Below are 22,898 nucleotides of genomic sequence, written 5' to 3'. Positions count from 1 at the left end.
TGCTGGCCCTTTCCCTTTCCCTTTCCCTTTCCCTTTCCCTTTCCCTTTCCCTTTCCCTTTCCCTTTCCCGGCCCCGCCCGGCCCGGCCAGCGCTGCAGTTCCCGGCCCGGCCGCAGGGGGCGCTGCGGGCTCCCGGCCGGGCAGGCGGGCGGGGCTCCCCGCGCCGGCAGGGGGCGCTGTGCGCGTCTCCCTCACGGGGCGATGGCGCGGCCGGGCCGGGCTGGGGCAGAAACGGCAGGAACGGCGCGGCAGCTCAGCCGGCAGCGAGCAAGAGGCGGCAGAAACTGAGCAGTTGTGCCGGGAGGCACGGGGTGTGCGGTTACAGTGTAGCAAAAACCCGGAGCAGTGACAGAGAAATGACGGGGTCCGGCTCCCGAACACTGCCGGGAGAGGCTCCCCTGAGGGGAAAGGGCCCCGGGGTTCCGGGGCTTGCCCTGAGGCACCCGAGCAGATGGTGAAGGGCCCTTTTTTCCTGGGGTCGGGTGTTGGTAAGGCCCCGCTGCCACAGCCGCTTCCACAAGCACAGCTTCGCTCCCGGTGGCAAAGGCAGCAGGAGACGGAGCCGAGGGACAGGAGAGAGAGCGAGGAGCTGCACCCAGTACACTTCCCCAGACAGATCTCAGGGATCTGCACCCAATGCACTTCCCCCGGACAGATCTCGAAGTTTCTCTGCCCCTCCAAGAGAAACCCCTCAGATAAGAGAGTAGCCAGCCGCACTCTTCCCTTGGCAACTTCTTTGGTCTCTCATAAGTACTGGTCGTTTTGGTTTCTTAGCGACAGATGGGATGAAATTCCATGAGAGAAAGAAACACAAGAAAAAATCCTAAATCCCAACACCAAGCTCTATGCAGTAGTGTTTCTGCTGTGGGTCTCTTTTCTTGCCATCTCGGGAGCAAGCCTGGCGAATGACGTGAAGCCAGGAGCCATAACCTGCAAATTCCTGGGAGGAGAGCTGTGTACCTGATCCAGCAGATGCTGTGGGATGTGTGTTTGCAGTGATGCAGGCTGAGGTAGGTGATGGTAAAGATACTCTGGTGCCTGTGTAAGAGTGTGGCATGGAGGAAAGAGCTTACACTGGTGCTAAGTGCAGTGGATTTAATTTCCTCGCAGTAGCACTTTGATATTACAAGGCGCTCCAGAAAAATCAGAGTGGGCCTGGAGCGAAATGCAGCCGAGTCAATTGAAGTTAACTTCCCTGGGCATGGGGCCAGGCCCCTCTTTAAAGGCTATTTTTCCAGAAAGGCTGCAAAAATGTATTTCGAGTTGCTTTTGATTCAGCTGCCTTGAGCCTGCTTGAGTGAACTGTATGCAGAAAGAACCCTGAAAGCCTGGGCTTGAAGGAGGGGGTGCAGACTGAGAGGAGCTGGCCTTATATCCCCCCTGGATCCCTCAAGGAGCCCCATGAGTGTTATAAGGGCTCTGAAAGGGACCTTAGCATCACTGAGGAAGGCTGGAGGGAGGTGGGGGATGCCTTGCAGCCCGCAGGGCATGGAGAAGGGTTTGCCATCAGGCAAGGCAAAGCCCCGTCCGTGCCCAATGCTGACTGAGGGCAGATGCATCCCCAGCACCAAGAGATGCCCCTGGCTGGGAAGGGAGGCACCAGAAGAGGTGAGATTTAGGGACAGAGAGTCTGGGCAGATGTGCTGCAGGTTAGGGCTGAGCTGAGTTTGTCCTCAGGTTGTTTGTGGGGTTTGATGCTCTATGTCCTTGGGGGCCTGATGAGACAGACCATCCTCTGGCTGGACTTGCAGTTTCTCTTCCTTTTCAGGCTGTGCTTCCCACACCATGGCGTGGAGCAGGAGGGGTTTCCACAGCTTTTCTCTCCCTCCTTGCTCCCCCACATCTGCTGCTGCCGCTCCCAATAGCTGCTGCCTCTCTAATTGCATTATAGCCAATGGGGGGAAAGAAAACACTGCTTTGGCTTCAGATAACGACGCCCTATCCCAGCTCATTAGGCACCTGACTGGCTCCCCAACCTCCTGTGACACTCCCGTATTTGTCACGCTGTTTTAGCACCACTAACGAGCACAGCGGCCGAGGGCTGCCCCAGCACTGGACCTGGGCTCTGGCAATAAGCTTGTGCCCAGAACCCCAAGGGGATGCTCTGCCTCTGCCGCGCTCATCCTTCTCTTTGCCGTCATCCTTTTTATCCACAGGCGCTTCTTCTGGCCTACTTGCATTCAGTTCATTCTCCTTTTGTTGAATAAAACCTGACTCTAGGCCTTATTTGGCAAATAGAGCTGGGAGAAGCTGGGCTTGCTCTTTCTTCTCCTGACAAGCCTTTCAGGATGGGGGAGATGGGATGGAAAGAAAGGCAGATGAATAGGATGCAAAAGCAGTGAAGAAAAATAAACAGGAGATAAAGGGGGTGTGGGAGAGAGAGAAAAACGAGGCGGATCTGTAGCTGGGATGGGAAGCAGAGGGAAGGCAAGAGGGAACCTGCTAAACCCCAGCCAGCCTGGCCCCTATGCTTGAAGCCAGGGACCAGGGGGTCCCTCACACTGGTATAATATGCCTCTTCCCAGCTCCTCCTGGCCATGCTCACTTGGAGAATTTGGGGAGAGGGACCTGCTGTGCTAGAGAAATGTCCATATTTCCATCCAGGAGCTGCCCTCCCCTCTCCTCCAGTATCCCCTAACAATATCCCCCTGAGGTGCAAGGCCGTTCATGGAAGCAGATGAGCACTTTAGCCTGACTCTGTCTCCAGCTGTCAAATGCTGTAAATATCTGGGAGATGGTTAAAGCTGGGAAAACACAGAGATGCTTTAAACACAGCCCAGAGCTGAGCCCACTGCTGGTAGGGCTCATAAATATCCCCTCTGTGCTCCTGCTCTGTCAGGAGGCTGCAATAACAGGGAACAAAAGCCAAAGCCATTGTGGGGTGGCTTCAGCATTTCTGATGCCTTCTTACCCCTTCCAGGGCATGTTGAATAGCAATGAGGAGTAAAACTCAGTTAGCTGGGGGGAGATGGTGGCACTGGGGTGTCCTCTGGGCATGAGATGGTGAGGTTGGGAGCCAGTACAAGCAGCTCAGCATGGAAGTCATTGTTTTTCCTATTATTTCCCCATTTTCAGCTGGCTGAGTAACACTGAACATCTGCCTTAAGGCAAGTCACCTGGCCCAGCTCTTGAAACCACCAGCTTCATTGAGAGCGAATGAAGTCCTTGGCTGAAGAGAGAAATTGAGGACTTAAAACTGTCTGTGGAGGAAACAGGTGAGAGTGAATGCTGTTAAACAGGGCATGAGACAGGAAACAGGTATTTGCCAGCACAGAGCAAACCCTGGGCATGCTGGGGAAGCCAGGGAAATGTCTCTCCTTTATCAACAGGCCACATCACTCCATCAGCCCTACAAGCACAGGGCCTGCAGGGCAGCAGGACCCACTGTCAGGGAAGGTGGAAGCCTCATCTAGAGGCAGCACCAGCTACATTGCTCTGCCCCAGTTGTGATTTTTATAATAAGCCGAATTCTCAGTTGGACCCAGCAGAAAATCAATAGTGGGACTTGAGAAAGCAGTCAAAACCCATGGAGCTAAATTGGCCACCCCGCAGGCAGCCGGGCCTTCTCGGGCATTGTGATGTGCAGCCACACTGAAAGGGGAAAAAATAGGACAATTTCAAAAATCCTTTGAAATAATTGCCTAAGATTATTGAATTCTCTTGAAATACCAGGGCAAGATGCAGAAGTGCTTTTTAAAAAGTTGGCAGTGGGAGCTGGAGGAGCAAGGGAAGCCACCTTCCTGCTGCCAGAGGCATCTGGGGACAGTTGAGGTGGGTTTTTCCCTTTCCCAATTAGATCCAAAGAGTGCCTGCCACTCCACCTGTGGAGCCTTATCTGCAGAGCAGCACATCAGCTTTAGCAGAAAGCCTCTCTTTCTCCAAAGTCCCTTTAATTCCATCCTTTCAGATCTGCCTTTTCAAGTGCAGCCCCAGCGCCTTCCATCTGCCCTTACAATAGAGCCGGTGTCCTAAATCGTTTTAGTTTTGGCAGCTCTGCCTTCCGCTCCTCATTGGCAGGGGAGCAGGGAGCAGATATCCCCCTCACTGCAGCCTCTGAGGATGCTCTTGGATTTAGGGATGGCTATTTTGGTCCTCAGCTCCTCTCCCAGCGGTGCATGCAGGACAGACGGACGTTGTCGGGCAGCATGCCGAGGCTGTGTGAGCCTGTCCATGAATGACTCACAGCATGTGGCTCTTGCTGGTTTATAGCCAGGTGGCTCTAGGGACACCTGGCTGTGCCATGTGCACTCCATATCCCACCCCACATCCACCCCATGGGAACCCAGAGCTGGGCTGGCCTTTCAACATTCCCCCCTTGGGGTGGGGAGGACAAGCGAAGCCTCGGCCAGAGTTCTCCATGCCTATCAACCTCTTCCAAGCTATAGGAAAAAAGACAGGGCAGGAAATTGAGGAAAAACATAAAGAAACAATTTTCCTCTGACATTTTTCTTTTCTTTTTCAATGTGAGCCCTTACAGGAGGAGGTCTTTAAAATTAATAATGTTCTTTCTTTTTCTCTCTCTATTCCCCAGACTCCTGGTTTAAATTAATGAGATGTCAAATACTATTAAGTTCCAATGATGTGTTTGTGATAACGAAGGGACTGATTTTCAGCCAGTTTACAACTCTGATCCATTCTCTCACCCCCTTCTCTTGGCTCTGATTAAAACTCCCTTTATTAGATTTGCTCTTTCATGGGCTCTCTCTGATTTCTAACCTTTGTGGTCCAAGGCTGGGGAAAGCCTTTTCATTGAGCAGATTTGAAGGCTTTTTAGCATTCTGGTATTTTCTTGCCAGGTCTGCTCAGGAGCTGGTGGGTACTGCCAGGGATCTCACCTGGGGAGGCTGCAGGGCGCATCAGGACTGGACCCTGGCCTGTGGCTTTCAAGGCAGCAGGGATGCCAAGCTGGATTTTCCCTTATGGTGACTTTACTGGGACATTGTGAAAAGGAAAAAGGAGAACCTCTAATGGCCACAAACTGCCTTGGGGAAGGCCAGACAGGGATCTCCAGAGACCCATGTGCCTGAGCAGCCTCTCTAGGAATTGAGGCAGTCCTTGCTTCACTTGCTTCCCTGCCAAGGTCATATGGCAAGGGTTGTACAGCTGATAGCGTGTCTGGAGGGATGAATTAGGGAAGGACAAATGAATGGACTCGCAGCTATATGGGCCCATCCTCTAATAGATGGGCCAGCAAGGTGACAAGGTGCTCTTGCTGAGGGCTTCATTAGTCACCTGTCTGGCTGTGCTCCCTGGCAAACTGTAAGAAATTAAAGGGTTAATCTGTAATTTAGGACTCAACACCAAAGATACAGTTGTTGGGAGAGAAGAAAGCCTTGTCGAAGGCTTTGGGAAATAATTTGCCTTGGCACTTTCTTATAAGAGTGAATTGATTTTTGCTGGGCTATGTCAGGCTGAATTATGAATGGGGTAAAGTAGGACTGGTGCTCCTGGAGCTGAAGGTGTGATAATTAGAGGCACATGCAGAGGGGGCTTGGAGGCTGCCTCCTTCCAGGATTTCCCATGTGAATCTAGGACTCAAAAGCCCTCAGAGTGCTTGGAGAGATGGGTTTGCTTCAGCCTGGACACAGAGGTGGACCCCAGACTGGACCAGGAGAAGCCTTTTCTGGGTTATCTGGGACCATCTCCTCTCCCTGTCCAGGCAGTAGGACAGCAGATCCTTCTTGCTGGAGGGTGAAACAGAGCATCACCCTCATCCTGGGAGGAGGTGGGAATGTGCAAGGGGTGATCCTGTCACCCTGCCCTCAGTCCTGCCCTGCCCACTGCAGTGCTGCTGGGGAATAACTGTGTCCCCAGGCCCTGTTCCTGCCCTCAAAAACCCCTGGTGCTGTGTCACAGCCTGTTTCCACCTCCATCAGTCAGCGCTGAGCCTGTGCCCCTCAAGTGCATTATCCTGACCTGCTCAGATGCTGCTTTCCAAGGCAAAGGCGTACAATTCCTGCAGGCTGCTGGGAATTGTAGTGCAGCAAAGCCAGCAGGCAGGAGTGGGGACAAAGCCAGGCTGCCAGCTGGCTGCTGGCCTGGCCCCTGCTGCTCCCCGTGGCAGAGCCAGCACCAGACCTTGCCCCTGGCCCGCAGAGACCCCAGGAAACCTGCATCTGCCTCCAGCACCAGCCACCTCTCCTGAGCTCCCAGCATCCTGCCATGCAGCTTGGCTTTTGTTTGCCAGCTCAAGAGGAGTCACTGGGAAGAGAATGAGGTCTGGGCTTTTTCTTTTTTCCCCTTGCCCTTTTATTTATTCTCCTCTATTAAGAGGCAGCTCCAGCTCATCAGTAAGACCTGGGAACAGCAATTCCTGAATAAGAGAGATGCTGTAGAAAAGCTTTGCCTGATCGCAGCCACTTCCCAAACAAAGAGGCTCAGACTATTCACTTCCTTCCCTGCCCCTTTTCCCAGAAAATCCACCCCAAAGAACAGCTTGTTCAATAAGCTGTCTGCTCCATAATCAGACTAACCCAGTAATAAGCACCGGGCTCATCCAGCTCGGCACAGCATCCCCCGGTTCCTGGGAGGATGGAAGTGCCCTGCTCCCCAGGGAAACAGGCAGCACCGAGAGGAGGTGGCTCTGGGAGGGGGAGAAGGGGGGGACTATCTCTGTTGCCTCCTGGAGCCACGGTTTAGCCTTCCCCAGGTAATTGTGCATGGAAATGGATTCCCATTTCTCTGCTCAATTGTCCTGTTTGCTGTCACAGCCGAACGTTTTGCATGTGCAATTACCCGTCCCCGCACATCGCTGTGGGCACGCTCAGGTGTCGCCTGCCAGCCTCGGGCAGCGCTGCGCAGCCACATCGTGCTGCGCTCGGGCTCTGATAGCACTCAAGCAGAAGCCATTTTCCATATGAAGCTGCAGGACCTATGGGATAAATAAATGGGTTGGAAAACCAGGCTGTATAATGAGTTAATTTAAAACCTGCCTTCCCTTCTTGTATATTAATTTACTTGGCATTATGTTTAATCTTTCACTTACTGAGTTGCATTGGTTTCTTTGTCTCCTTCCCCCTCCGGCGGATCCCTGGGGTGCTCTGCCTTTGGCTGGGGCAGGAGGAAGCTAAGCCAGGGCTGGAGACTGTGAAGCAGACATGGACCAAGAGGACCTGCTGTGTCCCACAGGAGCTCAGATTGCCACCTTGAAGGCTTTTGTTCTTGTGGATGCCCAGCATTGTTCCCTGCAATGGAGGGGAAACCACTGCTGGGTATCCCTGGTGTCGTTCCCAGGGTGCTAATTCCTTTAACCAACTGGGAGAGTGGCACAGGGAATTAATCAGCTGTAATAAGGACAATTGGAGCTGACAAGGCAGGAGGAAGTGGAAGCAGAGGACTGGGTGCAGGAGCTGAAATTTGGCTGGGGATGATCCTGCCCAAGCATCCATCACCCTGCTCCCATCCTCCAGCAGCCACGAAGCCTCGGGTGTGAGTGGATGGCACTTCACATGAGCACCTCTCTGAAGGGCATGGGAGGCCAGCACAATGAATAAAAGGCTGCTGCAGCCAGGGAAGGCAGGGAAGAGCCGACAGCAGCAGCTCTGTGGTGAGGATGAGCAAGTGAACGCTGGTCCAGGGCTTTGTGTCACTGTAATGAGGCTGTGATGCTGCTCTGTGCCCATGGCTGGCTGGATCCCCACTGGATCGCTCACTGGTCCAGTCAAAGACAAACTTGAGGGTGGATATTGCAGGCAGGGAGAAGTGGGGAGGGAGGGAGCAGCAGGCAGGGCTTGTAAGGGCTCACCAGCAACCCAGTGATGCTTAATGCCAGAAAGTGTGGCAGGCATCAGGACTCCTCAGTGGGAGTGTCCCTAGCCATTCCCATCATCTCTCTCTGCTGGGGATCAGCTTAAACTGTTTTTTAGAAGGACTGACCAACCATCTGAAAGAAAAAGAGACTATTGTGGAACCTGCTTAAGATAGGCTGACCAGAGAAACTGTCCCTGAGACCATGCCAGAGGAGGAAGACTGATGCAGGCCCTGGGGCTGCATCCAGCCCCGGGAGCAGAGGGTCACAGGCAGGTTTGATCTATGCCCGCTGCCTCCTCTGTGCTGGGGGAGCATGGGGAGCATCACAACAGATGCTGCTGGGAACATCCCCTTCCCTCCCCTCCAGATAACGAACGTAGGTGAAACTTGCTGTGCCATGACTTTAATCAGCAAAGAAAACTGCAAAGCCTTTTTTTTTCCTTTTCCCCACCTGCTGAATTCAGCACCGAATGCGAATTAGGCGGCGTTCGGGCTTGGCTGCGCGCCCGCTTCCCGTGCTAATGCAGGGAGCCAGACTCCCGCACTCGGAGCCTCCCAGGCTAATCCGAGGCAGGCGTGCCTGGATCAGCCTCTGGCATTTCACACTGTGCACGTAACCCCTGGAGCTTAAAGGCTGCTCCCTGCCTGCTCAGCCCATGCAGGGACTGGGACTGGCCCTCGGCACCCATGGGTGGCTGGGCAGGGTGACTGCAGCAAGACCATGCCTCACCAACCTTGGGAGCCAGGTGCAGCTCTGGGGAGTGTGTTATCCCATTATCCCACAGCTGGTGTGCTCAGCAGCAATGGGCTGCCTGCCCCAGGAAGGAATGCAGGAGTGAGCATGCAGGAGCTCTGCATGTGTGTGGAGTGCTGTACCCTCGGGCTCACACCTATGGGTCCATGAGCGTGGCAGGAGTAATTTGTGGCTCCATTAGCACTAGGAGTCAGCATAGCAGCCCTGCAGTGTGTCCATTTGATAAGAGGCAAGTTCCACTGAATAATGAGCAGTAATTGGATTTCAGGGTTAACCAGCTTGCAGCAAAAATAGAAAAGAACAGAAAGCCATTGGATATTTCTGTTCTGGCTCATCAGACACTGGAAGTTTATCTCTGCTGAGAATAGCACAGGAGAGGTAAAGTTATTAGTGACCATCAGAGCATGGTGATACCATCTCTCTCCTGCGTTTAGGGGGATGAGTCTGCGCGTCCTCTGTGAGTTCCCTTTAAGGCTATGGAAGTTTATAAGCCCCTGTGAGAGAGCTGCACCTGTGCACCAATGCAGTGTGGCAGAGAGGGGAGAAACCAGCTCTCCTCAGTGTGCAGGAACACCTGGCCTTTCTGCTGCCAGCCTGAGGCAGAAGGCAGTGCCTCCTGCCAGTGTCACCTCATCCAGGTGACAGTCTGGTGGGGGGAAGGCCAGCAGCTGTGCAGCACCACCATGCCTGGAGCTGCTTTGGGGTGGCACCAGTGTAGGCAGGATGGGTGCTGGTGGCTGTGCCAAGCCCTGGGAGTTGCACAGAGCCATGATGGCCCATCTTGCAGCAGGATGAATTCATGCTGGGAGTGGTGCAGAGAAGGGCTATTAGCATGGGGCAGAATGGAGAGCCTGTCTTGTAAGATGAAGCTGAAAGCACTTGGCTTGTTTAGCCCAGCAAAGAAAGGCAAAACAGGAATATGATTACCCTCCATAAATATATCAAGCCAGTAAACACCAGGTACAGAAAGGAACTATTTAAGCTAAAAGACTGTTGTGGCACAAGAACAAAAAGGCTTAAACTGGCTAATGTAGGCTGGAAATTAGGAGACAGTTTTTAACCATGGGAAGCCGAGGAGGAAAAATAGCTCATTGCTTTTCCAAATGGAGCTGGACCACCATGTGAAGGGAGCAGAAATCCAGCTGCCTGCAACTGCAGGGATCTCTGGGGGGCAGCCAGCAGTGTCCTGGCATGCCTGGCTCTCTCCAGGGTGACTGGGTGCATGGTGCACAGCCAGCAACTTCAGAGGTCCCAGTGTCCCAAGGCAGGGAACACTGGTCCTGAGGGCAGGGCCTGCTGACACCAGTCTGCCTCTGTTCAGGGGCTGGCAGGCACCTGGCACTTGGGACAGCCCCCCCAAAGTGCTTGGGGTGGAAGGGGTAATGAACCAGAGGCAGCAAACCTTCTATCAGTTTGGAAGATGGCACAGGAGCAAAACCTTCACTGATCAAAACAGGGCAGCTCAGAGCACCTGGATTAGGGCTGGGAATCTGCTGCCATCACTGCTTGGTCTGGATTTTCACTGGGAATGGCACACAGCTGAGCCACCAACTCCAGATTTTACCTCCTGCATGAAATTATTCTCAATTCCCTGTATATTCTAGGGCCTTCCTAAAGGATGGGTGAAGAATCTGTTGATGAGGACTCTAATCAGTTTTGAGAGCAGGTAATTTCTCAGCTAGAGATCATCTCCAAACAGGAAATCAGATTCAGGAGATATCTGCTTTATGCAGCACATCATGGTGGACTCAAGCAAAGCTTGTGGTAATAAGCCGAGCTGGAATAAGAAGATCATTATTAACATTATGCATTAATTATTTTACAATCCTCCTACCAGGTGTGCTTTCCTATCTCACTCATCTCTTGTATTAATGGAACAGGAATAATTCTAGACCCACTCCTGGCATCTGGGCAGGTGTTTTTGGTGATGTTTCTCCTTTGTGAAACTGAAGGAAAGATGCTCCCTGCCTTCATTGTGCGTTTAGAGTTTGGCAGCATGCCTGGGATCGTAGTAAGACACAAAAGCATCTGAAGGAAGTGGCCACTGGATGGAGCCTTAAAGGTCATAACAATTGCCGGCTCTGGTACAGATGGTGCTCGCTGATGAAAAACACCAAGCGGAAAGCAGCGAGCATCAGGGCTGTGGGATGCTGCAGAGCCCAAATCCACCGCCCCGATCCCAGCTCTAGACACCTGAGCCGGCTGCCTGCTCCTGCCCCCGGCTCCTGCCCTCACTGTGGCAGCTGGAGATTGCTCGGGGCAGGGATGCACTCACAGCCCAAAATGCTCTAAAACACCTTGCTTCATTCCGGCAAGACAAACAGAGATAAGTGACTGTGTGAAGAGAATTCCAGTTTTGATTAAAACCCACAGACCTGCAAGCTTCGGCTCCCACTTGAATAAGGATAATATTGGCAGGAGAAAACGAAAACATCCGATGATATCTGAAGCAGAAGTGTGGCAGGGTGGCAGCTTTGGGAAAGGGGTTCACAGCTTTCTCCTGGACAGGGTCTGCTGTGCCGAGCCCTTGGTGGCTCCACTCCCTGCAGCCCTGGGAAGGGGTAAGGCAAACTCAGCCCGTGGGATAAGAATTTTCTGGATGAGTGGACGAACGCGCTCACTAAAACGGGCTCTGCAGGGGAACGAAGGCCATCACTGGGTCCGGCTGTCGGGACTCAGCCTCATGGCACACCCAGCCGCCCGGGGAGGGATGGAGAGCTACGGGGGTGCGGTGCATCTTGGAGGGGATGTCAGACAGCGCTCCCTCAATGCAGGCGCTCTCCCTTTAAAGCAGTCGCGGGGCCGAGAGCGGGGAGGAGGCGGGGGCGGACGGGGGGCGCGGCGCCTCGCTTCGGCGGCGGCTGCTGCGGGAGGTGGCGGCGCCGCGGCGGCGAGCGGAGCCCGGCAGTAGCCGCCAGCCCCGGGGTATGCGGGTGAGCGGGAGAGGAACGTGGAGGAAGGCGGAGAGCGGCGGGGAGCGGGGCGAGGGAGCCCGGCCGAGCCCTCCCGAGCGGCGGAGGATGCGCCGAGCCCCGGGGAGTCGAGCCCAGCTGCAGCGCGGCGCGTCCCGCCCGGCCGCCGCCCCAGCCCGCGCAGGTAACGGCGGCGGAGGGGATCGGGGGCGCCGGCATGGGGTTTGGTGGGGGGAGAACATCCATCCATCCTCCCGGAGCCGGGGGGGACATCCATAGTCCCCGGGGACCTGCGGCTCTGCAGCGCATCACTCGGCAAGTGGGACTGGATCCCCTCGCAGCGGGGCGGGGATGAGGGAAGGGTCCCTCCGCGGAGTGAAGGGCGCTCCCGGCGCGAAGGGCTCTGTGGGGCGGGCAGAGACAGGGTGGCCGTGCTCTGGGTCCCCCCAATGCCCCGAGGGGCTGGAGGCCCAGCTCGGAGCAACGGCAGATGCTCAGTGCCAACCTCAAAACCACCCCGATCGAAGCTCGGCTTTGAGGTTGGATGCATCCAGCAACCTCAGGCAGCTGGCGCAGGAGATAGGCACAGTGTGGTGTGAGGTGACAGGTTCCCATCTTGCCGCTAGCTCCCAAAACCAGCCAACTTCGGGCTGATGCTGTGGGGCACTTGGCTTCCAGTGGTGCTGGTGGGGGCAATGGGAGCCAGTCCTTGCTCGGACTAAAGCTAGAGAAGATGCCAAGGGTGCCTGGAACATCACAGCTGGGTCCCTAGGGACTGCTGGCTGCATGAGGGATGATACCCCAGGTTTAGCAACAGCAGGGGTTCCATTTGATCTCAGCCAGACACTTTGTTTTCAGCTCTCTGCTCATCAGAGGATCCGCCCGGCTAGGGGAGCTGCCTGCGTGCTTCTGACATCTTGCTCCCCTGCTAAATTAGGGCAAATTGCCAAGCTGGGCCCCTGCTCTCTTGCCCATGTCTCTATTGAGAAACTGAGTCTCATCTCACGTTCCACGACTTGTACACGAGCAACCCACCACAACAGCGACTCGAGGGCCCCAGGGCTCTCCTTTTATCTGCTGCGCTGCCAGTGGAGGAGAGAGAGGTTTAATTATCCTCAAGTGTCAGTTCAAGATAGATCTGCTGGGACACAGCTCTTGGCAGGTGCAAAATAACAGGACGTTTTCATGCATGGGAGGCTGAGCTGGGAACAGTTCAGTGGTTTAATTGGAAGGGTTCATATCAGGGTACAGAAAATGGGACGGTGCAGGCTCCAGCAGTGATCCTGCTGCTGCAGCTGTGGGAAGGGAAGATGGATGCTGAAGGCTAAGAACTTTCTCTGGTGCATTGTTTTGTGGGCTTGGAGCAGAGAGGGTGCTCCAGGCTGGTAGCACGTCCTCAAATCCTGTGACCTGTGAGGTGCTGATGTGTTTTCAGCCTCACTTTGGTTCTCAGCTTTTCAGTGAGCTCCCATGAGAGTCCTTGCAGGGCCACTGGGAGATGTGCCCTGTTTTATGGGGCATCCAAGAGCTGAGAACGAGTGAATTGCTCCTGAACCAGGGCACTCTGGGGCTGTCTCCTGGGCCGTAGCTGTCGTCGCATAACCTCCTCCAGCTGTGGCATCCCACAATGGCCATATTGCTACCACAAAATGGGACCTCTTTATATCCAGACCCTGTAATCAGCCTGGTGTGGGACACTCCAGCACAAGAAAGAAGGATGCCTTATTTCATTTAATTTTATTTAATTTTATTTTTTATCAAGATGTGCTGAGCTTTTCTCTGTGCTCATTCCCTGGGGACCACAGGACAGATGTTGTAAAGAAACCATGCTCCCATCTCTTCTGGCTCCTTGGAAGGGATGTGGTATCCTGATTTTTCTGGTGAAGTCATGGTGTTGTGCTATTGTAGTTAGGTTCTTTGTTTTAGGGTCCAACATAATGAATTAGCTGTACTTCATTTCAGGGCTGGGTGCAACAAGCCAGCCCTCATGCAGTTCCTAAAGCACAAAACAGAAGCTGGCATTAGAAGTCTGGGGTTGGTCCTCTCTCATCTACAGCAATCATGTTCTAGCCCCCCTTGCTAATTGCTGCTGTCTTTTTCTGACACTGTGAGAGGACATTCAGTAAACTTGGTGAGTTTTGTAGTTGTGCTGAGATGCTGTTTTCAGGAAGACCCAATTATTAAATGTCATTTTGGCATCATTCCCTTCATGCTTGTGCTTGGTGAACGCTGCCATTTGCTTGTAGCCATGCTCCAGTTCAGCCAGAGTCACATCCCTCCTTTGCAAATCTGCATTAGTGAAACTTGTTGGCTGTTGCTTGGGTGAAAACCTTGTGGATGCTCCTGGTGCTGTGACCTGTGTGGTGCTGGCCCTGATGCAGGAGTGCTGGGTATCTGGCTAGCTCGAGGGAGGGCAGCTCTGAGAGGAGGCTTTCTGTCCTTTGTCCTAGTTAACTGTGCCTGAGTCTCTGACAAAGGCGTTTTGCAGGTGAGACTGAGGAGCAGAGGCTCCTCCTTGCTTCTCCTTGGAGGTCAAGCATCTGGGAGATGGGCTGGACCAAGTAAGAGCAGCACCCTCACTCATTTCAACTCCAACAATCTTTTGGTGCTGCCTGTGACAGGAACATACCTAGACTTGATATATATCCCCTGCCTTGACTTTGGGCTTTGGATCAAGGCATAAGAGCTTTTGAAGCTTGCATACACAATAAGGGGAAAAAAAATTAAAACCACAATCCTCAAAATGTCTGCAAATCCAAGGGCTTATCCTCACTCTGGGTAGGAAAAACTAACCAAGGGTAGGATCAGTAAATCACAGAATCAGCCACTTTCATCATCAAACATCAGGGCTGGGACACAGCTGGCATGGAGCAGCATAACCACACTGAGTCCTTGGGAGTATGATCAGGACCTGGCACCGTGGGTTTTTCCTTTAATACCTTTTCAGTGAGCAGCTTGGCAATCAGCAGGGATCCCAGCCATATGTGGATGGGGTTGGGCTTCACCTGGCTGTGATGGAGAAACAAAGCTGCTCGTGGAACAGAGGACACCCACTGAATGAACCTCTTACTGGGGCTCTGTGAAGGACAGTGGCTCATTCAGGGCCAAAGGGGCTGAGCTAATGTAAGCCCCCACCTTTGTCAAAGGGGTCTGATAACATCAACCAATAACTGAGGTGCTGAGCAGGGAGAACACCCACACTTTTAGCCCAGGGAGGAAATTTAGGCTGTCCCTGCAAAGCTGGGAACATCTTATCTACAGATCAGCACATCAGTGCCAACAGTGAGAAGAGTAAAGGGGCTGGTGGTACAGCATCCCATCAATTTAGCCACTCTCCTATATCCATTTGCCACCAAAGCCCCTCTCCAGTGAGGCCAGTCCCTGCTGCTGGTGATCAGGGGCCATCCTCTCTGTATTGGGGTGGTGGGGAGGTGGATGGTGCATGGTGAGATGTGATGGGATCAGGCTGTCCTGGCACATCAGTGGTGCATGATACCCTGAGGCAGCCACTGCTGAAGCTGACTATGTGGGGTGTGTGTAGCAGCAGTGGGGAGAAGATGGGCTGGCATCTGGCCTTCAGATCTGTCCTTCTGCCACGCTGAAAGCAAACTCAGAGCCAGAAGTAGGGCAGGTGACACCTCTGTCACTGGTGCTTGTGCTGAGCCAGGCTGGTGTGTGCTCCACGGGCAGCAGCGAGCCCAGATTGCCCTGGGGCAATGTGCCAGTGGAGCAGGACAGCACATCTTTGGTAAAGTCAGCAGGGACTCTCAAGCCCAGCCCACAGGGAGCACTGCAAGGCTGAAGGTTTTTTCCCAGGGTGTTTGGACCTGGGGCATCAGCTGGAGCAACATCATTGCCCGAGCCCCCAGTGGTGTCAGAGTCTGGGGTCAGGCCAGTCCATCTGGAGTTTCATGGCATTATCTCTTAAATGCCTTTAACTGCAATAGGATGGCCTGACTGATTGGATTGTGCTCTGTAATTAATTAGCTGGGTGTGCCGTATGGGAAGCAGCATCAGTGGGATGAGAGGGGGGAATCTGCTGGTAAGAGCTGTTAAGCTTCAAATGTCCTTTTCTTGTTAAACCAGCCTTGTGCAGCATTAGTCTCTGGGCACAGGGGGTTAGTTCCAGGGTTGTGGCCCTTTTCCATAAGGGGAAGTGTTGTTTTGCTGCCTGTGTCCTGAGAGCCCCAACCAACTTGCCTGGCCTTGGGGACTGTTAGGAGGGAAGAGCTTGTTTGGGCTGGGATGTTTTGGGATGGTGCCCCCTCCTGCCAGGGTGACAGACCCTGAGGATGGCTCCGGGGGTTAGGATCTGCTGGGCATGGCTGGCAGAATTCCCATCGCTCTTCCTTCCCACACTGGAGCCCATGGGCTTCTCCCCACTCCTTTCTTGCTCCCAAACTTGCCATGCCTCTGCTCAGCTTCTTTGTCTACTTTTACCATCCATTTGTGCCTTTAAACAGACAGCATCCCCCTTAGGGTGGTTCTCTTCCTTTGTGTTTACTGTGGGGATTAATCTGGACCTGCAGCGTAAGGGAAACCTGCAAGGAACGGCTCCTTGCTTATTGTTTGATTTGGGAAATGCTGCTCGGCTGGGCTCATGTTTCAGGTCTGTGCTGTTTTTAAGGGGTACATTTTGGGAGTGCTGTGGGAAGAGGGGGTGTGCCTGTTTGACCTGGGCTGGGGTCTCTCCTGGGCATGGCATCCTTCAGGCTCGCTCCCTCCCTCGCTGGGTCCTGTATGGGTGGAGGAGAGAGGGCTCTTCTCAGGGTGCCTCCCCTGTTTGCTGCTCAGGTGCCCCCACCAATCCATCCAACACCCATGTGTCTGTCTGCAGCCCTCAGGTTCCTCCAGCACCCATTTGGAATGTGGTGAGCTGGGATGTTTGCTGCCAACAGGCACCTCTGTGCTCTTGTAAAATTTCAATCTGGCTCATGATGGGGAAGCTGAACTTTGCCCTGTAGTGCCTGCTCAAAATGGTCCCTTCACCTCTGTTTGGGGGTCTGGGATGGGCTCTCCCACTCCTTGGTGCTGCAAGGAGGTGTGGAGGAGGGCAGTGTGACACTCCAGAGGGTTGTTGTTGCCATCAAGCTGGAGAAGAGTTGTAATGCCCTCTGCTCCAATGGCTGATAAATCTTGGAGGAAAAACCAAAGAAAAAACAACAAAAAAAAGTCATGTGCCTGCTCAGCTTAACCCTCAAAGGAAAACCACATCATTTAAAAAAGAAAAGCTGTTAAAAATAGAAATTTTTAGCAGAGAATGACACTCAGAGGAGTCAATGAGATCCGTTTCAAGAGCTGGGAAACAAAATGCTCCAGGGGCTGTGAAAGGAAGTCTTTCCTTTTCCAACTCCCTGAGTGTCAGGTGTGGCTCCTCAAGCTTGTTGTTTTCCATCTGGCTGTGCCAGATCCAGCAAGGCTGTGGTGGTCACTGGCTGCTCCCAGCTGTTTGCTGGAAGTAGGGAATTCACCATCTTGGAAGGGGACAAAGCTGTGACTCAGACTTGTGTTACATCTTGCCTTGGGTTTCCCACTCACCAACAGGGCCAAAGGGGAGGTGGTGAGCCCCACGGAGCATCCCTTCCTTATTTATTTAATTTTTAATTGGCTGAGGAGCCCTCTCATTTGCTTTGGTTCTGACTAATGAGATGTGCCTCGCTTTGACAGCGTGTCACAAGCAATAAATTTCTCAGCAGCTTCTGGGCTGCGTGGATGCCCTCACGCTCTTGCCTTGCTCAGCCTCCTCCACATCACCCTGTGCTGCTGCCCCAGCCCAGCCCTTGAGCAAAGGAGAGGAGGGTTGGGATGAAGAGTGTGAAATTGGTGATCTCTTTGGGCTAGCCTCAATTGGTGATCTCAAAGCTGGGGATTTGGGGGCTTCCTATATTGTTTGTCTGGGATGGAAATTGGAAAGTAGAAATCTGTCAAAGACCCAGACAAGCTGTTGTTTAGCAGCCATGATCTCTGTTGCGTTTTCCCAAAGATCTCAGCTGTGCCTCAGGGTGTGAACATTGTGCCAGGCTCCAGCTAATCTCACCAGGGGTTTGGGCTGCCTGGCAGTGAACCAACATGCCAGTGAAGATCCTATGAAGACTTTCATTCCCATTAAAAATGCATTTTTTTTATTGGAAGGTTTTGCAGGAACATGTCTCCTTTGGTGAGGAAAGAAGGGGATGGTCTCCAACAGGAAAATCCAGATGGACCCATGATTTTCAAAGTGTTTCCCAGGGGGATTTACCAAAAGGGGCCTGGTTGCTGCAGGGGTGTGCAGAGATGGAATTCTCCTTCCTTGCCGTCCTGCTGAGGTCAGGATGTGGGGGGCTGTAGGTGTTATGTGATGCTGATACAGGTGAGGAGAAGGGTCATGGGCAAGCTGAGGGCTGCCACCTTGGGGCAGAGATGCTCAGCCACATCTGACCAGAGCAGAAGGGGCTGGATGCTGCTTTGTTTGAGGGCGTGGATGCCTTGGTGCTGTTTGTCACCTCTTGCTGGGTGACACTAACCTTCACTCTCCTGGAGTCGTTAAGGGACTGCTTGAGGTTTCAAATCATTGATGGGAAGCACTAACTATTAGCACTTCTCTTTGTATTCGTGATGGATTCTCTTTAGGCGTTGCTCTTAGTGGCTCTCCACTGTTAGCTTTTGTTTTCTCCTCAATAGCTTGTCTAATAAACGCCATTATCTTGGGCACAAATCTACTTCATGTCTCAATTCCACTTGGCGAGAGTTGGTAATAACAGCTGAACAACATCCTTTGAAAAGGGACTGTCACCAGCAGCCCTGGATGCCACTTCTCCGCTTCCCACACTTGTCCCCAGAGCAGATAAAGACAAGGGGAAGGCGCGTGGCCTGAAAGCAAAAGGGACAGCCTCCTGATAAATTGGATGTCTGAGCAGTGCCGGCAGCAGTCAGTGCAGCAGCTCTGGGGATCAGGGCAGCTCGGGCCCTGCCACCTTGGTCATTAGAGGAGATGTGCTTATGGCCCGGGATCCTTCCTAATTCCAGCAGATTAGAGGAGAAGGATGGTAGTGAAAGGTGATGGCTTGTAGGGAAGATCAGCAGTATTTTGTACAGCTTGAAGGAGGTTCTTATCTGTGGCCAAATCAAGCTGTTGCCTCTGGTTCTGAAAAGGCTTTTACCGGTAGCTGCTGGGTGCTTACTGGGTTTTGGGTCAGCCTGCAGGTCTGTGAGGGGAAGTATTAAGGCAGCTCCATGTTTTGGCTGAGGGCAGCACATTCCCAGCCCATGGAGACCTGACCCTGATGTCACTGCAGTGACTTTTGTTACCGTCCCTACTGCACGAGCAGGTGAAGCGGAGGGCGAGCAGTGCTTCAATTAGAACAAATTTTATTTATTTCTACTGGACCAGGCTGCACTCAGCTGCTGTGTTTTCAGAGGAAATCCTTCCCAAGGAAGATTTCTCATTCTCAGGCGGAAAGGGACCACAGATAGGAGCAAGCTGCCCCACCTCCTCTCAGTTGTCCCATTGCTGGCATGTCTGGCTGCTTCCAGTATCTATCCCCTCCCTGAGTTATAAATACTTTATCTTCTCAGTGCCCACTGCATCAAATATTTCTTTTTAAATGGCATTTTCTTTTTCTATTTTTTCCTGACTTGGTTCTTGTATTTCAAAACATGCCTGCCACGCGCGGAGCGCTCAGACATGCTCTCGGCTTCCCCCCAAATGTAATTGCTTTAAAACTGCAGATAGTTGGCGAAAGCAATTTTCTCTCCATTACAGAAGACTCCAGCTCCTCTCATCCTTCATGCAAGTCACTCTCCCCCAGCTCTGCCTTCTCTCTGCCACTGTGCAATGCTCACCACTGGAGCTGGTGGTACCTCTGCTTTCCCAAATGAAGCTCTCACTTTTCTGGGCTCAAGTGGTGCACGGTGGGGATCTCTTTGTGGGGAAAAAGTGGCTTCTACCACAGCTTCTGCTGAGCAAGGGCAACGCTCTCTGGCAGCAAAGCCCTTTCCTTGGCTGGGCTGATCTCCCTGGTGGGATGGGTACCTGTGCCAGGTACGTGTTCACCGCGGTTTTGCAGCTCCACCACGCGCACATTTAACATGCTCTTTCTGTCTGCAGGACGTGTTGGGCTTTCAAAGACATTAATGATGGAAAATAAATTGGAATCCGAGAGAAATAATCTTTAGGCATTCTCTGTAGGCCTTGTCTTGCCTTGCCTTCCTCAGCCATGTTGAAGGCTGTGGCTGGAGGGGAATATAAATGAGGAGGAGCCCCAGGTCTCTCTGATCTGCTGTGGTGCCTTGTGCTCAGTGGATCTCGCTGCAGGGAGCCTGTCCACTCACTGGTGCTGATAAACCCAAGAGGGGCTGGAGATGGTGGAAGTCATGAGAAGTTGCTGGACCTTCCTGGAGGACTTGGGGTCCAGAGTTAAAGGAGGTTGAGGCACACCAGGTTTTCCAAGGGTCTGTGCCCTGCTTGGGGGTTTTAGTGTCACTCTGGCATGGGGCAGCAGTTGTCTTTGGTTCTGGACCAACGTGAACCAGGCCCTTGTGTCAGCTGCCCTCACTGCAGGTGGAGTTATGGTCACAGGTAAACAAACCTGAACATGCTCTATACACACTATGGCTGCAGTGTTCCCTGCCCTGTGCTCAGACCCCCTAAAGTGCTGTTCTCCTGCTTGGAGGAGAAGGTGTGATCCCCCAGGACTACCACCCACAGCAGGCAGGGATCATGCTGGTGGTTATCATGTCCCTACAGAGGCCAGCAGCATCTCCAGATGCACCCAGAAATGTCTTGTCTGGGCACCCTCACAGCAAGAGAGGATGCAGTGGCTTTGTCAGCATCAAAGCTTTCGGTCCCTGGAGGAGAGCCAATGTGCCATAAAACCTGCTCATTTCTCCTGCCCTGCTCCTGCAGAGTGAGTGCAGAGCTGGCATGCACTGGGAGCCCACAGGGAGCCATAGCTCACACTGGCCTCTGGTGAGAGGCTGTTAAAGCACCACTGCCTTAGCTGGCCCCTGGGCTGCTCTTGGACATGAACCAGCCTTGTAATGAAAGCTTTCTCTAGGTCTGTTTGCTTTCTGAGCATCAGTTTAATGTCTGAAAAATCCTGTTGCAGCAGAGCCTGGAGCACTTCAAAGACACTGCAGGAGAGGAGGGGGCTCTGTAGGGACCCTGCCTATGCCAGGTGTGCTGAGAAACCTGGCCAGCCACCACAGCCAGCTTCCTGCTTCCAAGGGATTTGGCTTGGTGTGTTGAGGGAGACACTGAGCTTTGCTCCCACAGCACAGATCCATTGCTGTGAGAGCCTTGTACATACCATGTCCTCCCAGCCTTGGATATTTGGAGATGCCTATATGAAGAGCTGAGGGTTTGTGTGGGGAGGATTCATGGTCTGAAACCTGCTTTAGTTGTCGCATTAGCATGTTGAGTGCTGCTTGTGCATCCCTCTCTTAGGGGATGATGATGCTGGTGGCTTCCACTTCTCACTAGGATGGAGTCAAGACTGTCTGGCTGCTCCAAGGTGCTCCACAGCTCCCCAGAGTGGCACTTCTTGCAGTGGTATCCTCCCAGTCATGTATTTCTGTGTTGTCTGAATGGTGTCAAGCTCTGAATGAGCTCGGGCAATTTGTTTTATAAAGCAACGCGCTAAATATGTCAACACTCAGTGCATGTTTTTAATATAATATTTCAGATTGTTTTGAAAGAAGCCAAGATCCTGCTTTCCCTCTTCATTAGAAACATTTTATGTGAAAGAGATGAACAATAGAGAGAGTTTGCCAGAGAGAAAGCTTTCCCAAGTATTTGTTGCTGCTGAGAAATCAGCTGCTTTTTACAAAAAAAACCCTCAATGCATAACTATCAGGGCAATTAAGCAGCTTGTGAGCTGCCAAGGAAGGTTGTAGAATTGGCTTTGCTGGAGATGTTGGAGGCCAGGCTTGACCGTAGCCATTGTGTGTGCTTTAGGCACAGTAAATCCCAGTTTCCAAAGGGGGAATGGACTAAATAACCCACCAGTAGCCCCTGGGCTCCTGGGAGTTCCACACAGACAGTCTGAGCTGCTCTGGCATGAGCAATTCCAAGCTGATGGAGTGAGTGGGTTTGTGAATCTCATGCTGTTTTGAGCCAGAATTGATGGCTTTGGCTTTTAATTCACTTCCCAGCAGGACCAGGGTTGGTTTCTGTCCTGGTCTCCAGCTGGGAGATTTAGGCTCCTGCCATGGAAAGGGTAAGACCTTCTGCCTGCCTGGTTGCAAAGCTCTGTTCTGGCTGATGCTACTCAAAAGAAAAGAAACCCAAAAAATCCCACTGCAGTGCTTTCATCAGGGAAACTGGGTTCTTGTCTGTTCTCCAAAGAGTTTCTCTTTCATCACAAGTTAGAGGAAACTTAGAGGGAACTGAAAACTTCCCTCTTCAATGAGGACACACCTGGAGAGATGATGGGAGGAAGCTGTTTCCAAAGCCCCTGCCAGCCCTAGCTCTCTTTCCATCAGGCCTCCTCAGCTGAGGTCCCAAGAGGTGTTCTGGGATCACTTCCTTATGGAAGGGAGGCCAGCCAAGAGCCTGGAGCCTTCCTGTCATGGAAAAGCCAGTCTGAAAGGCAGGGAGCCTCAGCCTCATTAGCTGGGGTGGTTGGCACTGGGGAAGGAGACCCTGGAGAAGAGGGATTTGAGTGAAGAGGGCAATCCTACAGCCAGAATCAGCCCACGAGAAATGCTCCAGAGGCAAGACCATGCAGATGTTGGCATGACAGCTGGAATGTGGGCTGTGCTGGGATGCTCTGACCCAGGGCAGGAGAGAACTGGCTGTGTGGCCCTGAGGTGAGACCTGGTGTTTTGTGTGTGTGCTCGCTGCAAGATGCTGCTGGCCTGGGCAGAGGGTCCCTGGGGATGCTGCTGCCCTGCTGCACCCAGGACAGGCAGGATCTGGTTTTCCTTCACCTCCTGGTAATCCTGGACTCAAATATTCTTCCTGCAGATCTGGTTTTTATCTTTCTTTTATTTTTTTTTACCACTCCTAAATGGAGTGTTTAAGCCTATTCTTTTGTTTTCTGTGAAAGGAGCAGTAAATCCTTTATCCTGACTGGCTATTTCTGTGTGCGTATTTTCTCATTGTGCTCTAGCTTGTCAGCTGTGTCAAAGCCCAGAAACCTTGGCCTCTGCTGGACTTCAGACTTGGATTTCTCTGTGTTTAACAACACAGACTCCTTTGGACTAACAGTTCTTCCCCCCCCCCCCCCCCCCCCCCCCGCCCTTGGTGTTTTTTTGGTTTTTTTTTTTTTTTTGCAAAGAATACCTGGTTAAAAAATCCCTGACAAGAAGGAGCGAGCAGCGTGGTTGTTGGGTTCATTCCCAGCACATCATGCCAGCGCTGGCAAGCAGTCCCAGCCAGCCTGTCCTCCTGTCCCCCCGTGCCTCTGGGGTGCCAGGGCAGCCCAGGGAAGGGAAGGGGAACCCCCCTGGGTGAGGGAGCTTTCTGGAGATTAGCTCGGGCTCGGCGGGTGCCTAATGCTCAG

The sequence above is a fragment of the Ammospiza nelsoni genome, chromosome 14, assembly GCF_027579445.1.
Source record: "Ammospiza nelsoni isolate bAmmNel1 chromosome 14, bAmmNel1.pri, whole genome shotgun sequence".
Taxonomy (NCBI): Eukaryota; Metazoa; Chordata; class Aves; order Passeriformes; family Passerellidae; genus Ammospiza; species Ammospiza nelsoni.
Note: the sequence above shows the minus strand (reverse complement) of the source record.